Source organism: Lissotriton helveticus, chromosome 8, assembly GCF_964261635.1.
Source record: "Lissotriton helveticus chromosome 8, aLisHel1.1, whole genome shotgun sequence".
NCBI lineage: Eukaryota > Metazoa > Chordata > Amphibia > Caudata > Salamandridae > Lissotriton > Lissotriton helveticus.
In genome coordinates, this window is record NC_136069.1 from 469,580,579 (window position 1) to 469,598,676 (window position 18,098).

Here is an 18,098-nt window from a genome sequence, read left to right on the forward strand (position 1 = left end):
TCAGTTTTCATCTAAAGGGATGTGCTGCTTTTGTTCATTACTTAAATGTCGCTGGGAAAGCCTTTACAATGACAATCGAAACCTGACCAGGAACAACTTATCCCTTATATATAGACAGCTCACGTTAACACTTATAGAGCTGCAAGTACGTGTTAGGGTGAACCCTTACACAAATAGTCTAAACAGTGGGCATGTATGTGGCTGCTACCCATTCGATAGAGCCACACATGAAGCGAGTGTGTACGAAAGAGATTCAAATCGAGGCAACTCCGCCATGGTGCCGTATTCATCAGTTCAACATCAAGTACCAAATATTGCTGTCTTTCTTTTGTGTCTCTGAACCTGTGCGGCTGCCAGAAGAAGCTTCCCGGGGATTGCTGCCTTCTGTCGCCCCAGTCAAACAATTTTTAATAGAGACTAGAACGGTCTGTTCGTAGTCGCTAGATCTTTTTTGAAGTACTCCACTTCACAGCGGCCATCTCGAGTGGGGATGGGAGTGTCAAAAGGGTTGAAGCAGCATGCCAAGAAGAGAATACATAGAAAAGAAGCATATGGCCATATTTGCCATGTCTAGTGCTTCGAGCAAACCCTTCCCAAAGCAATCCTCGTATTGTGCTAACGGTTTTCTACCAGTGCTGTATAAAACAAGCGTTTGCAATGTAATAGGTCATGCATTTGTCAGAGTTAGAGGCATTGTAAATGGCAATGTCTTATCTATGTGTTTTGGTTTGCAGTGTAGGGGATGTTTGAACAGAGACACAGTTGCAGCACTGCCTGCAGGACCATAGCTGCCAAGGTTTCAGATTGCAAAGTGTGACATTTTCATTATTTCAGTGTCATTATGAGTGACATTTCAATGACTATGAGTGACACTTTCTCGCACGCAAAATCAAGCAATGAAGACCAGGAAAACATATAAATATCAAGACTTGTATCCATTTGAGCAACGAGGCGCTCTAATAAGATGTTACAACTGCTGGAGAACACCAGAAACTGAAGCACCGAGTGCCCTGCTAAGCTGATTGTTAAACAAAACGAGGACTCACTGTGATCTGCACCACTCTCATTGAGAGTGTGCACCGCGCCACTGCGAACAAAAGAATGTTTCTGTGGATTTCAGCAAAGTCAGTTATTGTTGTAAGGTCAGGTTATCTGTTGAGAAACCGGAGAAGTGTGCCTGCCACTTTATCAACTCAACTTTTGTGCACCCGGTGCGGGGCGGAAAGTCGCTCCGATTCAGTTTAACTTTATCAACTCAAGCATAGAAAATATGACTGCTATAGTGGGGCCGGGGAAAGAAGGAGGCAGATGAGGACTGTTTTAAAGATTTGATGTCCTCACTTGAAAGCACCCATCATCGTTTGCTGGGGCACTGAATGTAGACTCCACTACCGAAATTTTGAGCAGGTGTAACGCTTTAGTTTCTTCCGCTCTGACAAGCCTAAAATAAAAAGCATTACCTTTCTTGATACTCGGCTGCTGTAAATCTAAAAAGCAAAGCAACATCACTTTTATTAAGAGCACCGATTGTTTAACGGTGTCAGAGGTTATAAGTTATATTTTATTTTACACTTACTTCTTGAGGCAGGCGACGAGTGGAGACGGTCCGGCTGCAACAGGCGCCTTCCCCCCCAGGCTGCTACACACTGTCGCAGCTACAGGCAGCAGCCCGGCCCAAGTCGGTTAACCCCTTGGCCACAGGACCATAATTATAACACTATGCATAGAGCACCTAGCAGGCCGAAAGTGGAGAGCACCTGGGTCAGGACGGCGAGGCCAATAACGGTGGAATGCCCGGGTGAGCTTCACAGAAGCTGAGGCACGCCTGCGGTGGTCCGAGCGGCGGGGTACTCCTCACCTCAGCTGAGCTGGACCTTTTGTAATAATCATCCAATCCTGTATCTGCCTCTGCCATGACTGTGTGTGCGGTCCGTCCAGTGAAAGCCGGTGTTTGCGCGCATGATTGAGGAGGCACCAAAAAAGAATTATTGTGTGGCGGGCATTGGCAAACTAATAAAACGTAACTACTGCTCGCCCTGCTGCGCGCCCAGAGACAGTTATGGATACATTGTTAGTTGCAATCACGTGACCTCACCATGTCACGTGAATGCCAACCCCGGCCGGCACGCAGCAGATGTGTTAATAATGAATGCTGCAGCAATGAGCCACCAGGTCGGCGCATATTCCTGAGCTGCCATTCATCAATAGACTCACTTTGCACACTACTGCAATTGCAAAGTCTGCCAGAGAAGCATGCGATCCGCGGCACTGCATGCTCAATGTGTTTGGTCAGGGCGTTACTTCCTTGCACCGACGGTGGTGTCAAGGAAGCACTACAAATGCGTGACTTTGCGGTTTAGTGCGGTAATGCGAACCACCACTCAAAAATGCGTTAGGATCACGCCTACTGCGTGACACTTGGCAGGGCTGCAGGACATTCAATGAGGAATTGCCACTGGGTCCAGAGAAACAGCTGCAGCATTGTCTAGAGGACTTAGAACGAGGAATTACCGACTGGTCCAGAGAAGCAGCTAGCACCACTGGCTAGAGGACTTAGAAGGAGAAATTACTGACAGGGCCAAAGGTGCATCTGCAGCAATGCCTAGAGGACTAAGGATGAAGAATACCACTGGGAACAGACACACAGCTGCAGCACTGTCTGGAGGACTAAGAATGAGGAATTACCAATGGGAACAGAGAAGCAGCTGCAGCACTGTCAAGAGGGCTTAGAATGAGAAATTACCAATGGGAACAGAGAAGGAGCTGCAGCACTGTCAAGAGGGCTTAGAATGAGAAATTACCATTGTACCAGAGAAGCAGCTGCATCACTGTGGAGAGGACTTAGAATGCAGAACTACGAATGAGACCACAGAAGCAGCTGCAGCACTGTCTAGAGGACTTACCACTGGGAACACAGAAGCGGCCACACTGTCTAGAGGACTTAGAATAAGAAATTACAGATGAGACCAGAGAAGCAGGTAACAGCACTGTCTAGATTACTTAATTGCAGCTAACAGATGAGAGCTAACCCGCGTAAGTGGAACAAGGTCTGGCTACCTTGGAATAGTTACCGGGGAGATTTGTGCGAACCTTTACCAGAGGAAGACATTGAAAGCTCAGAGGATGAGGAGGAGATAGACTGAATAGCTCCAGTCGTGGACCGGCACCAGCGATGGGGAGGTGCGATAGGGGCTGCTAAGTGTCAGGGCAAGTACTTTAGGGACATTTCATGGGTTGGGGAGGGCACTGTAACTATCTAGACTGAACCATCAGTGTCAACGACTAGTTGACTGGTTGCGATACTCTATGTTGTCTACCGAAACTATTGAGTCACAAGTTAAGTTATGTTTGGGAAAAATATAAAAGTGAGACAAATTTGATTTTGACATGGATGATGCTGTAACATTTGTTGCCGTTATGGTTTAATTTGCTGCCGGACCGGAGGTTGTCGACTGAACAGCTGTGTATCATTTGTCCAATACAAAATTGTGTGATGCAGCCGGCCTGAGGGTTGTAGGCATAATGCTGTGTGTTGTAGGCAAATGTCAATAAAAGTCTTACGACCAAAAAAAAAAAAAAAAGAAATGCAGCTAACAGCAGTGCCTGGAGGATTAAGAGTGAGGAATTACCACTGGGAACAGAGCACTGTCCAGAAGCCTAAGAAATGGGAATTACCATTGGAACCAGAGAAGCAGCTGAAGCACTGTGGAGAGGACTTAGAATGAAGAATTACTCACGGGACCAGCGTAGCAGCTATTAACACTGCCTAGAGGACTTAGAATGAGGAATTACCACTGGCACCAGAGAGGCAGCTAGCAGTACTGCCTAGATGACTAAGAATTCGAAATTACTACTGGGAATAGAGAAGCAGCTGCAGCACTGGCTAGAGGACTAAGAATGAGGAATTACCACTGGGAACAGAGACGCAGCTGCAGCACTGCCTAGAGGAGTTAAAATGAGGAATTACTGATGGGACCAGAGAAGCAACTAGCAGGACTGCCTCGAGGACTAAGAATGATGAATTACCACTGGGAACAGAGACACAGCTGCAGCACTCACTACCTACAGGACTAAGAAAAGGGAATTACCACTGGTAACAGAGACACTCCTGCCAAATTTTTTGACTAGATAACAACACGATTTACAGTCCTGTTTACAGAAACGGAGTTTCGAGCGAGTGAAACATCAGTAATGCTAAAAACAAAAGATTGGGTGCAAGGAAGTCAGCGAATAAAGTCAAATTTCTAACATTCTGAAGAACCAGATTAACCCACTTACTGGGTCTCGGCGGCGGGGGAACTGCCCAAGCCTTCCATACCCTTCATACGTAGTAAAAGGAGACACAGGAGCCTTCGTCTGCAGGAGGAACTCAGATTTATTCAAATAGCCCGGGCTATGGAACAGAGTCCCAAGCTCGTCAGAAAAAAGACAGAGGAGGCTGCTGCTTTACTCTGGAGCTTACAAGCCTTTTATACTTTTTCATCTCAGTCTTTTGGCTGTTAATTCATTGTTCAATCAGGGCAGTGTTTGCAGTTGATAGCCAGATCCAGACGACGTTTGTAGATGGTGACCTGGTCAAGGCTTGGTACACAAATCATTTGTTCACTCGGCTTGATCAAGGCTCAGTATTTCAGGTCATTGTTTAATCACCTTGATCAAAGCCCGGTCTTTCAGGTCATTGTTTAATCACCCTGATCAAGGCCCAGCAGTCAGACCATTGTCCAGATAACCTGATCACGGTGTCAAGGATGTTTACCAGGCTGGGAGCATGAGATGGAAAACAAATCATTTACACAGGGTGTGAGTTTCGTGGCTTTCTGGTAAACTGCAAAGAACAGGGGGGTTGGGTGTGTGACAGTTCCTGGGCAGAAGTGCAGGCTGCAAGATGGTTTTTGTCGTGTCAGTTAGAATTTTCTCAGGCATCAGCAGAAACGACCAGGTCAATCAATCAATCAAGACATTTGTATAGCGCACTACTCACCCATAGGGTCTCAAGGCGCTAGGAGGGGGGGGGTGCCGTTACTGCTCGAACAGCCAGGTCTTGAGCTTCTTCCTGAAGGAGAGGTGGTCTTGGGTCAGGCGCAGGTCGGACGGGAGGGAGTTCCAGGTCTTGGCGGCCAGGTAGGAGAAGGACCTACCTCCTGTTGTCGCTCTTCGGATGCGGGGGACGGCGGCGAGGGCGTGGCTGGTTGATCTGAGGTGGCGCTTGGGAGCGTAGAAGTTGATTCGGTTGTTGAGGTAGTTCGGGCCTTGGTCGTGTAGGGCTTTGTGTGCGTGGGTGAGGAGACGGAAGGTGATTCTTTTGTTGACAGGGAGCCAGTGCAGGTCTCTCAGATGTCCGGAGATGTGGCTGTTTCGTGGGATGTCGAGGATGAGTCTGGCTGAGGCGTTCTGGATCCGCTGGAGTCTCTTCTGGAGCTTGGCGGTGGTTCCGGCGTAGAGGGCGTTGCCGTAGTCCAGTCGGCTGGTGACGAGGGCCTGGGTGACAGTCTTCCTGGTCTCGGTGGGGATCCACCAGAAGATCTTCCGTAGCATGCGCAGGATGTTGAAGCACGACGAGGAGACGGCGTTGACTTGTCTGGTCATGGAGAGGGAGGAGTCCAGGATGAAGCCCAGGTTGCGTGCGTGGTCCGTCGGTTTGGGTGCGGTGCCCAGGGCGGGGGGCCACCAGGAGTCGTCCCAGGCGGAGGGCGAGGAGCCCAGGATGAGGACCTCCGTCTTGTCTGAGTTCAGTTTCAGGCGGCTGGTCGTCATCCACTCGGCTACATCTCTCATCCCTTCGTGTAGGTTGGCTCTGGCGGCGGCGGGGTCGTTGGTCAGGGAGAGGATCAGCTGGGTGTCGTCGGCGTAGGAGATTATGTTGAGGTTGTGTTGGCGTGCGATGGCCGCGAGGGGGCTCATGTAGACGTTGAAGAGGGTGGGACTCAACGAGGATCCTTGAGGGACGCCGCAGATGACTTCGGTGGCCTCTGACTTGTACGGTGGTAGGCGGACTCTCTGTGTTCTTCCGTCGAGGAAGGAGGTGATCCATTCCAGTGCCTTCTCCTGGATTCCGATGTTGCCGAGGCGCTGCACTAGGGTGCGGTGGCAGACAGTATCGAATGCCGCGGAGAGGTCCAGGAGGATGAGGGCCACTGTTTCTCCGTTGTCCATCATGGCTCGGATGTCATCGGTGGCAGCGATGAGGGCGGTCTCGGTGCTGTGGTTGGCTCGGAAGCCAGACTGTGAGGGGTCGAGGGATCCATTCGTCTCGAGGAAGGCGGCCAGCTGTTTGTTGACGGTCTTTTCGATGACTTTGGCCGGGAACGGGAGGAGCGAGATGGGACGGTAATTCTTGAGTTCGGTGGGGTCCGCTGTAGGTTTCTTGAGTAGAGCGTGTGGAAGTGTTTGACACGAGATGGCAATGAAAAAGCAATGGAGTCCCGGTACAAATGATGCCGATCAGAAGAACACTTTTCCTCAGACCCTCCTTTTGCCATTGAGTGGCAAATACTTTGAGAAATGTAGATTAACATATTGTTTCTGGATTCAGGTGTTTTGGACGGCAGCCATTGTGCTAAGCCAGGGACCTCTAATAATAATAATAATATGCCATTTGTAAAGCGCCTGGCTGCACAAAGCTGTGTGTCCCCGCGCTAACTGCAATACATCCAGTCCCAAGGGAAGAAGGTGTGGATATCATCCGGGGAAATTACAGGCTGAGGAACAGATGAGTTTTTAATTGTGCTCTGAATCTGACTTCAGACGGTTCCATTCGTAGATGGAGAGGGAGGGCATTCCAGTATTTAGTCGCCAGATGTCGAAAGGATCTGCCTCCCATTTTGGCTTTTATGATACGGGGAATTTTAAATAGCATCTTGCCTGATGATCTAAGATCTCTTGTTGGGCGATGTGTGATGAGAAGGGTTTTCAAATATTCGGGGCCTTTATTCTGAGCGATGCGGTGGGCATAACAAAGAGTTTTGAATTTTATCCTCTCTTTAATGGGGAGCCAATGGAGTTTGGATAGAGCAGATTTGGTCGATGTTCTTTTAGGGAGGCCTAGCACCAGTCGGGCAGCTGTGTTTTGTACACATTGCAGTTGGTGGAGGCCCTTCTGGCTGAGACCTATTAGGAGGGCGTTTCCATAGTCCAGATGGGGTGTCTGTGGCTGTCTGTGATTGGTGGTTGCTTCACTGGGCGTAGGTGCCAAGGAGCCCTATGGCGTACCTTAGTCTGACACACCAGCACTACTCGCAGCCGGGAAGATCACAGCCCTACAGCCTATAGGCACTTGGCGAAGTCAAGGGCAAGCCTTCCCTCGGGGGCGCAAGTAGTATCGGTCGGAAGTAGGGACAGTATGGTTGGGAAACAATTGTTCTTGGTGTTGAGCAGAATTAAGGGAGGGTTCCACCCTTACTTTCAGTATGCTGTCACTCTCTGCTTCCGTAGATGTAGAATGCAGTCTGGCATCGCTGAATGGGACAAACGTTGCGACTGTTTCTGTTTCTGAGTCTCCTTGTCCTTCCCTCATCCACTGATCATAGGGGAGGGGCAGAGGCACACTCCTGCACTGCGACGAATGCACCCAATTCTTCCGACCTTCTACTTTCACTGCAGTGCTTGTGGCCAGCAACACCTGACTGGGCTGTGTCCAGTGGGGCTCGAGGCTCTTAGTCCGTTGGAAATTTTTCACCAAGACCCAATTCCCAGGTTGGATTGCGTGTCCTGGGCCCTCGCTTTTGTCCGGTATGGCCCCATGCACCTGGTGATAAAGAGTACGAAAGGTATTAGTCAGACTGTACAGATAATCAGTTAATACAGGGTATTCAACATCAAACAGTTTCTTAGGCCATGGGACACCCCATACATTGGCAGGCCTCCCGAACACAATTTCATGGGGGGATAGCCCTATTCTGGTGTGGGCCGTTGTTCTTGTGGACAGTAGGGCTAAGGGCAGGGAATCAACCCAAGTGACACCTGTCTCGGCTACTATTTTGGCCATTTTAGATTTTAGGATGCCATTGTACACTTCCACTAGACCTGCTGACTGGGGGTGGTTAGCTGCATGAAATTTTTGTTTTATACCCCATGCTGTACGGTCATATTCCATCATTTGAGCCGTAAAGTGGGTCCCGTTGTCACTCCATACCAAACGGGGCAAACCGAATCGTGGGAGGTACTCTTTTAATAGTACTTTGGCAGTAGTGATAGCGGTGCAGTCTTTGACGGGGTAGGCCTCCACCCATGAAGGTACAGACTACTACCAAGACATATTTCAAATTGTTACATCTGGCCATCTGGATGTAATCCATTTGGAGGACTACAAAAGGGAAGGTAGGAGGAGAGAATCCTCCCTTAGGAGTAACTGTGCCTTTTCCTGGGTTATACATTAGGCAAATCATGCATGTTTTAACCAGCTTTTCAGCATATGCTGTTATCTTAGAGTTGTACCATGTAGGTTCCAACAGTTTACATATTCCTTTTGCACTAATGTGAGCAGGACCATGGGCCATTGTAACTACTGGTAGCACGTGACTGTCAGGTAACATCCATTGTCTTTCCATAGTCGTACGGGAAGAGAGAAGCAAGGGTCCGTGACTCAGCCTGTGTCCTCCTCGCATCCTATTTAGGGAACAGAACTTTCTTGGTAGAATTAGGAGAGGCAAAATCCAAATTATTTAATTCACCATGTGGGGTTCCTCAGGGGTCCTCTTTGAGCCCCACCCTTTTTAATTTATATGTTGCACCACTGGCAGAAATTATAAGGGGTTGTGACTTTACTCCAGTATCCTATGCCGACGACACCCAGATAGTGGTGTCTATCAGCAAGGATGTGAACGAGACGGCAGAAAACTCTAAATTGTGTATGTCACAGGTTAGCCAGTGGATGCTGAATAATTGCCTAAAGCTTAATGGGGACAAGAGCGAGGTGATGCTACTGGGGGGTGACGCAAACATCTGGTCCCCGGCCTGGTGGCCTGATAACCTGGCCATTTGTCCTGATCCGTCAGAAAAAGTGAAAAATCTGGGCATTACTCTTGACACCAAACTTTCATTTGACGCCCAAGCCAGCAAACTGGCTTCAACAGTCTGGTTCATCTTAAAGATGATAAAAAAATACTGCCGTACTTACCAGAGGATTCACGAAAGACAGTGGTGACAGCTCTAGCCTTGTCGAGGTTGGATTATGGGAATGGTCTGTACGCCGGGGCTAGAGTACAGATCCTAGCCAAACTACAACGCCTGCAGAATGCAGCCGCAATGCTGGTGCTTGGCATCCCTAAATATGAGCCAATTGCCCACAAACTAAAAAACATACACTGGCTCCCAATAGTAAAAAGGGTGCAGTTCAAATCGTTGTGCCTGGCCTATAAGGCGCTTCAGGGATCAGGCTCACAATTCCTGAAGACCCACTTGAAACTGTACAAACCGCCCAGACTTTTTAGATCCAGCCAACTGAAACTAATCAGAGTCCTGAAATTTAGACGGGCCAGTTGGGGCGGAAGAAGTTTCTTGATGCACACACCATGGGGCTGGAACCGGCTGCCTCTATCTATAAAAAATAGCCCATCTCTGGGGTCCTTTAGAAAAGCAGTCAAAACTTGGCTATTCACTGCGGTTATCTAGGTTGCCCGCCTCAGAAGTTTGCAGTCTGTCATAGCGCCAAGACGCCTCCGGGCATTCGCGCGCTTTACAAATGGATAAATCAAATCACGGACCCAACAACCATCAATTTCCTCCTTTGCTAATTGCTCCTTCCACACCCTTAGTTCCTCAGGAGTAGTATGGGACTGAATACCAATCACACTCTATACTGTGTTTTCAACCATGTCCTCGTCTGCCACCCACCTAGCGGGACCTCCTACATACATTCCTTCCCTTTTCCCAAGAGCTGTTTGTCTGGCCATCTGGTCAGCCAGGGCATTGCCTTTCCCAACATCATCTGTCACTTTCTTATGGGCCTTACATTTTATGATGGCCACCTTTCTGGGGAGTGTCAGGGAGTCTGACAGTCGGTGAATTAGGGGGCATGTTGAATCTTAGTCCCATGGGAAGTAAGGAAATTCCTTTCTTTCCATAACCTCCCGAAGTTGTGGGCCTCCCCGAAGGAATATTGGCTGTCAGTATAAATATTTACCGTCATCCCTTTGCTTAACTCACAGGCTCTAGTGAGGGCCACTAATTCTGCTGCTTGAGCAGAGCACTGCGGAATCTCAGCTGTTTCTACTATTCGCCCTAATGTCGTGAGGGCGTAGGCGGCTGATGTGTTACCATCTGACCCTCTGAGACATGATCCGTCCACATACAGTGTACCTTCTGGTTCTGCTATCGGGGTGTCCTGTAAGTCAACCTGTCCCTTTGTCTCCTCCTCTATCCTTAATATGCAGTCATGTGGGTCTAAGCAGGCATCCTGAGTATCCAGTGGGAGTAATGTGGCGGGGTTTAGTACAGTGCATCTTTTGATGTTAATGTGACTGGCAAAGAGTGTCAGTTCATATCCTGTGAGTCGTGCGCTAGTGAGGTACTGTGTCTTGGTGTTATTAAGGAGGGTATCTACAGAATGGGGGACCATCAGAGTCAGGTTGGAGTTCATGACGATCCCCGCACTCTGACGGACCATGAGGGTGGCCGCAACGGTCGCCCATAGGCATCCTGGGAGAGCCCTTGCAACAGGATCTAAGGTGGCTGAAAAATAGGCACATGGCCGATGGTGACCTCCGAACATCTGGGTGAAGACAGCGAATGCACAGCCGTCTGTCTCATGTACAAAAAGAAAAAAATGTTTTTTATAATCAGGAGTACCGAGGACTAGAGCAGTACACAGAGCCTTTTTTAAATCTTGGAAGGCCTGTGCATGCTCTCTAGTCCATGGAAAGGAACTGTCTGATATGTTTTTAGTGGTGAGGGCAAGAAGAGGTTTGACCATGGCCGAAAAATTGGAAATCCACTGTCTACAGTATGAGGTTAGGCCTATAAAGGCTTGCACCTGCTTTTGTGTTCGTGGGGCAGTCATAGCATTGATAATGGCTACACAATCAGCGGTGAGCTGCCTTTCCTCCTTCGAGAGGAGATGACCTAAATAGGTCACCTTCTCTTGACAAAACTGAAGCTTTTTCAAAGAGACTTTGTGATTGTGGAGGGCAAGGTGGCATAACAGAGAGTAGCTTCTTTACATGCTGGGGCAGAATTTGCAGCAATGAGGAGGTCATCTACATATTGTAATAGTGTGGAATTATCAGGGAGTTCCAAGGAATCTAGTTGACTTTTTAGGGCTTGACTATAGATACTGGGGCTCTCGGTGAAACCTTGAGGGGCGCGGCAGAATCTAAAGCTCCGCCCACCAAGGGAGAAACCAAAAAAATGTCTGCTGTCAGGATGTATAGGAATCCTGAAAAAGCATTCTTCAGGTCTATGACAGAAAAGTGTGTGGCGTCAGAAGGGACCATCGTTAAGAGCGCTGTAATGTCGGGGACAACAGGATATTGGGAGATTGTTATTTGGTAAGGGCTCTCAGGTCAATCACAAATCTGTATATTTTAGGGGAGATAGCATCTCCATTGGTCTTTTTAAGAACGGGAATAATGGGACTGTTACAGATATTGCCACGTGTCTCCTCCACTACGCCCTTGTCCATTAATTCAGATATTATTGTTAAAAGGGCCATTTCTCCTTCCGCAGGCAGTCGATACTGCCGGAGGCGGGGGAGAAGTGCACCTGGCTGGATGCGTACCACATGCGGGGATATGTTGAGACACCCTACATCCGTGTCTAATGATGCCCAGAGGGAGGAAGGTAAAGGCTGCAACTCTGGTGGGAGGGGACCTGATAGATACATATAGGAAGCTGCAGTGTGGGAAATTGTTAGGGATACACCTTGGGGACTACATGATATGGTCGCATACAGAGCTTTCAGTAAATCCATGCCTAACAAGTTTTCACTGCAACCTGTAGTAAGGACCAAGGGAGCGTCAACATGTGCAGGGCCAATATCGAGAGGAAGGGGTTCAGAGACAGGCCTGGTCACAGGTTTCCTGCAAATCCCATGGAGACATTCATATTGCCAGAAAGGGGTGCCTCCGGGACTGACCGACGTGCAATAGAAGACCTGGTGGCCCCAGTATCCAAAAGAAAATTCTGATCGTTCCCCACAACTGACATTTGAACATATGGGCCCCTTTGATCCACTGGAATTTGCACTCTGGTAATACCCCTTTCCTGGCTGCCCTATGCTTGGTAGGACCCTGTCTCATCAACTTCATAATAATCATCATTGTAATAGGTGTGTGTTGCTTCGTACCCATCAAACCTATTGGCCGGGCGTTGCCGGATGGGAGTGTCATCCCCGGGCCTGCGTTCTTTATCCTGTGGATGGGGCGGGCCATGGTCCCTAGTCGGCCTCCCCTCCCTGGAAGCGCGAGGTGAGTCTTCCCTGATTGGATGGTTTTAGCTAACACAGGACACTCATCTATCCAATGACCGTACCCCTTACAATAAGCACATTGGGGGCTGGAGGAGGTAGACTGGCGAGCCCTCGGAGGGGGTTGGGGTTGAGGTCTGAAATTCCCACAGGCATCGGGACCTCGGGGAGGGTAAGCCTGCTGCAGTCTTAAGATCCCTAACCTTCGTACTTTCCTTGTCTCTATCTTCATTCTCCCTATTCTCGTGATATTGTGCCATAGCCGAGATACCAGTCATAGTTTGGGCAGACCACGTACTTTCAACTTTCTTAAGCCTGGCGGAGATCTCAGGAAGCAAGTTGCTGGCAAACTTATCGACAAGCACTGGGACAGAACCTGGGGTCCGGGGATCCAAACCACTATGTCTCTTGTATTCTGTCGCAAAACGGGTAAAGAAGTCAGCCACATTCTCATCTTTTCGCTGCCTACAGGTGTTTATTTTATCCCAGTTAATGACAGTTTCTGGCAAAAATGTTTTCATAAACGTCATTATTTTACGGGGCAAAGTCAGGATGGCAGCTTCTGGTTTAGTCCCTCCTACCCTTGCTTCTTCCATAGCCTCTAGGTCAGCCCATTTACCTCCCAACGCTACTTCATGGTCAGTATGTCGAATCTTGTCCCAAATTTCAGTGGGGACAACCGTACCAAAAAGTAAATCAATATCCTCAAGAACGAGAGTACCTGCAGATATAATCTGACCTAATTCTCTGTAAAAGGCAGCCGGATTCTTCCGGGATCTGGTAATTGTCCTTTTAACTGTATTACTTCTGACCTTTTCCAAGGAACATGAACCCAAAGCCTGCACCAGTGTGCCTCAACAGCCCCATGGCCATTATTTTGGGCATCGGTAATTGCGTTAACAAAGACAGGGGCCGCCTCTATCATTGGACTAGCTGTTTCTAGAGGGGTGTTGGGAAACGCGGTCATATCACGGTAAGCCTTTAAAGCAGACATAGTGCCAAACAGCCCCTCTCCCTGAACATCGCCTCTTTATTTGCGACCTAAGGTCCATTAATCCGGTGGGTGTCTGCATAAGCGCATTCTCAAATCTTTGCGTGACCAGGGTGCACATTTATTTAGCCCAGGTGGTCTGTTCCATAATCGTCCACTGGGAGAAGGTGGACCATATTTCTTTAAAGGCATAAATATTACAGTTACTTATCCAACATTCACACTGTTGCCTCTGTAGGTCATTTTCTCGAAGGGACGAAAAGCTGACTGCAGAGCGCAAGGAGGCCAGTCGGAGGGAATTCAACAATTTATATAAATCCTGCTTAACTGTAGACCACGGGGAAGCAGGAAAAGGGCGTGTAGGGGTAAAGCCGCAGTGGTTGGGCAGATGGAGACTTGTTGGCATTCCCGCAGCAAGGACAGGGTTAGCGGGCGTGGTCGGTGTCATAGGAAAAATCAGGAGGGATGGTGTGACAGGGAGAACAGTAAGAGGGGCAGTGGGGGCAGGAGTGGGCGGTGGCAGGGGGACATGCAGGGTGCGAGGCGTCAGGGCAGGGTACATTGGGGCATATGCAGAAGGGCTTTCTAGCATGGCATCAAGCAAGGAATCACCTTCTTCTCCCCCTTCCATATGGCCCTTTCCTTTCTCCTCATGAGCTGGATAACATTTTTGTACCCGGGCCACATGCTCCCTATCGGCTATTTCTACTGACTTTGTCATTTGATTTTGTAAATTTTCTCTAGCGTGGTCGGCCATTGACATACAATCCTGTTTTCTTTCTTGAGCCTTCTGCTTTCTAGCTCTCTGTTCTATCTCTTTCCTCCCAAATCGGACAGATTCAAACATAGACGGGCGCGTTTTTCTTTTCATTAATTGTTCCTCTAAGTTGGCGAGAATTTGGGAATTAAAGGAGCCATAAAGTGGCCACTGTAATTCCGCGTTACTTTGTTTCGTATATTTTACCCAGAATGAGGAAAACATTATGGCAGAAGGGCCATGTTTAACATACATCGTATGGCCAGGGGTCCCTTCTGGAGGAAGCGGACAGGCCGCCTCCAGCTGGGAGTCCTGCGTACACATACAACAACATAATCTCTTGAACTTACTACTTACTGGCATGCTTGAAAACAGATAACAGACACCAGCGTGTTTTTAAAACTCACCTCGCTTGCTTGGCTTTTGCAAAAGTCAATAATAGCAGAATCATACAGAACAGACACCAGCAGGTTTTAAAAACTCATCTCGCTTGCTTGGCTTTGGCAAAAGTCAATAACAGAATCATACAGACATGGTGGGTGATCAGTCCACCCTTACCTTACAGGGGTAGTTCTCTTCTGCAGACGTAGGGCTGTGTCCTGCTCCAAAAATTATTTGCTAGGGGACTCTAGCGAGAACGCGGTCATGTGGCCCAGACCGGGTGGGGAGGAACAGCGGGCGAGTCGTTCGGCTTACTGGATTGCAAGAATCCCTCGGGTAGGGTACCTCCATTGGAGTCTCTCCGTGCACCTCCTCACATTTACCAGGCCTGAGCTTCGTGCTCGTGGAGTCCCTATTAGGGCGCCATTTGAAGAACCGGATTAACCCACTTACTGGGTCTCGGCGGCGGGGGAACCGCCCAAGCCTTCCATACCCTTCATACGTAGTAAAAGGAGACACAGGAGCCTTCGTCTGCAGGAGGAACCCAGATTTATTCAAATAGCCCGGGCTATGGATCAGAGTCCCAAGCTCGTCAAACAAGACAGAGGAGGCTGCTGCTTTACTCCGCAGCTTACAAGCCTTTTATACTTTTTCATCTCAGTCTTTTGGCTGTTAGTTCATTGTTCAATCAGGGCAGTGTTTGCAGTTGATAACCAGATCCAGACGACCTTTGTAGATGGTGACCTGGTCAAGGCTTGATCAAGGCTCAGTCTTTCAGGTCATTTTTTAATCACCTTTATCAAAGTATTGTCTTTCAGGTCATTGTTTAATCACCCTGATCAAGGCCCAGCAGTCAGACCATTGTCCAGATAACCTGATCACGGTGTCAAGGATGTTTACCAGGCTGGGAGCAGGAGATGGAAAACAAATCATTTACACAGGGTGTGAGTGTCTCGTGGCTTTCTGGTAAACTGCAAAGAACGGAGGGGGTTGGGTGTGTGACAGTTCCTGGGCAGAAGTGCAGGCTGCAAGATGGTTTTTGTCGTGTCAGTTAGAATTTCCTCAGGCATCAGCAGAAACGATCAGGTGGGTCGTGTGGAAGTGTTTGACACGAGATGGCAATGGAAAAGCAATGGAGTCCCAGTACAAATGATGCCGATCAGAAGAACACTTTTCCTCAATTCGAACTTTGTAACTGCTCAACTCGATCTTCGGTGACCCAGATTCGTAAATCCTGAGTGAAAACTAAGGTGAAAAAGGGAGAGCACATTGAGATGCAGTGGGTGGGAGGGGAAAGCAGTAATACTGGTCAGCTGTTGGCATTTGAAACATTTCCAGAACACCAGGCAAGCAATTGGAAAAAAAGTGTGCGAAATAAACTGAAATAGACAGAAGCGAAATGAGTTCTGTAACAGGGCCAGCCGCTATGGTAGGGAATGACAGACCAAAAGGAGGGACAAATGGATCTACCATTCAAAAGTAAGGAATTTAGAAAGGTATCCGGCACAACAAATGACAAGCGATGGCCCAGCATGCAGCCCATGTACTGAACACACCATGTCTCGCAGGGCAAGCACGCTGCTGGGCTCAACCTAAAAAACAAACGCAAATATAAGAGTCACCCGTATCAAACCACAAGTATAATGCAGTCTAGAGAACACAGAAAAGGCATATACCCTCTTGAGAGAGCTGAAAAAGATAATTACCTACATAATGCAGGTGCAGCAAATTAGGTGCATTTCAAAGATAAAAGTCGGAACTAATGAGCTTCTTTATACCAGTTGTTAGAACTGGGGGTCTCTAGTTGGCAAAGGTAGGTACCATTGTCCAAATAGGGACCCTTGCTTCTAGTCAGGGTAAGAAGGATGCACTCTTTAGATAACCCCTACTCACCCCTTTGGTAGCTTGGCACGAGCAGTCAGGCTTATGAAAGGCAATGTGCTAAGTATTTGTACCAACACTCACAGTAAAACAGTGAAAACACCACAAACTGACTCCACAACAGTTTAGAAAAATAAAGGTATTTAATCTAAACTGTACAAGACCCAAAACAACAAAAATCCAACCTACACAGTTCAAGAATATGGTTTCAAAGGAGTTCTTAAGGTTGCGTTAAAATAATCCACAGTTGCGTCACGTTTTAGCAAACAGTACCTTCAGATGCGACAAAAGTTCCAAGTGAAAGCTGTAGCGGTGAAAAGCAAGCGATGCGTCACTCCCGAGACCCTGGGGAGGCAATACGACAACCTCGCTGGACGCAGAGGGCGTGTTGCGGTGACTCCGGTCTGTATGGGGAGGCATGCGATACCTTGCGTGGATTCCGGTGCACAGGTTTCGGTGGAAGCGGCTTGCAAAAAGTACGATGCGGCGATCTTCGGGGCGACGACTATCTCCGGTGCGGCAACGATGCGCTTCTCAGCGGCGATCTTCTCCTCTCTCAGCTCCTCGATGCGATGGCTCTGCGACGACTCTCACAGCGACGTGATGCGGTCCTCAAGCAAGCAGTGCGATGATTTCACCCAGTGACGACAGGCTCTGCGACGATACTCGCAGCGATGGTAACCTTCCTGCACCAAAGTGGTGCATCCCGCAAACGAAGGATGCAACGACTCTGGCAGCGGCAACAGGCGCTGTGACGACCTTGGCCTTCGTAGCGGCGGAAATTTCCTCGCAGTGACTGAGATGTGCAAGCGAGCGATTCGTTAAAACTTGCAAAAAGTCTTTAAAATCTTGGTTTCTAGCTTCCCAACACAGGTACAACTTCCAGATGCACCACAACTGGCCCAATCACTCTAGGAAGGACAGAACTCTCTCAGCAGAGTTCAGGGAAGCTGGGGGTGAAGTCCTTTTGTTCCTGGGACTTCTTAACAGGAAACCAGCTCTTCTTCAGGCCCTTGGAGATTCCTTCAAGCAAGGGGACACAGTACAAAGAAGTCCTTCCACTCTCCTTGGCAGCAAAGCAACTGCAGGTCAGTCCAGCAAAGCAACAGCAGGACAGTCTTCCTTCTTCAGTCTTCCAGCTTTCTCCTTGGCAGAGGTTCTTTCTTGATTCCAGGATGATCTAATTTTCTGTGATTAGGGGTCCTGTACTCACACCCCTAAAAGTATTTGTTCTCTTTGTGCAGGAGTGCTCTGAGCCCGGTCTGAACCTGTTCTCGGTGTTCCTTGAGCACTTTGTTTTCCTGGCTTCTCCTTTCCCTTCAGAGAGAGGGGCAGGGTCGTCAGCCGCCCAGCAGGAGGTGGAGCCAGCATTGTGGAAGGCAGGCACAGCCCTATTCAGGCCCAGGTGCTATCCCCTCCCACCACTCAAGATGCAGATGCAATCATTCAGCCTAGGGTTGACTCATCCAGCCTCCTGGGGGCTCCCCAGCCCCTGTCACTCTCAAACCAGACAGTCAATTCACAAACAGGCCAAGGCACACAGAAAGGTCAGCCAAGAAAACAGCCACTTTCCAAACGTGCTGTTCTCAAACAAAGGATTTAAAAACCACCTTTCCTAAAAGATGTGTTATTAAATTCTGAGTTCAGGGATACCAGACTTTTATGTCCTATCTTGCTCCTATGGGAAG

The 18,098-nt window shown here is 48.6% G+C and overlaps 1 protein-coding gene and 1 long non-coding RNA gene across 2 annotated transcripts in view; one reads left to right on the forward strand and one right to left on the reverse strand.

The window, feature by feature from the left end:
- KPNA3 (karyopherin subunit alpha 3) overlaps positions 1-2,087 on the reverse strand; it is an 802,806-nt gene extending 800,719 nt beyond the window's left edge. Inside the window, exon 1 of the mRNA XM_078657369.1 lies at positions 1,577-2,087. The gene's annotated coding sequence lies outside the window, so the exon portion shown is untranslated. The remainder of the gene's footprint in view (positions 1-1,576) is intronic.
- Positions 1-18,098, forward strand: part of LOC144772794 (uncharacterized) — a 174,300-nt gene that overhangs the window by 584 nt on the left and 155,618 nt on the right. The gene's annotated exons all lie outside the window — the stretch shown is intronic.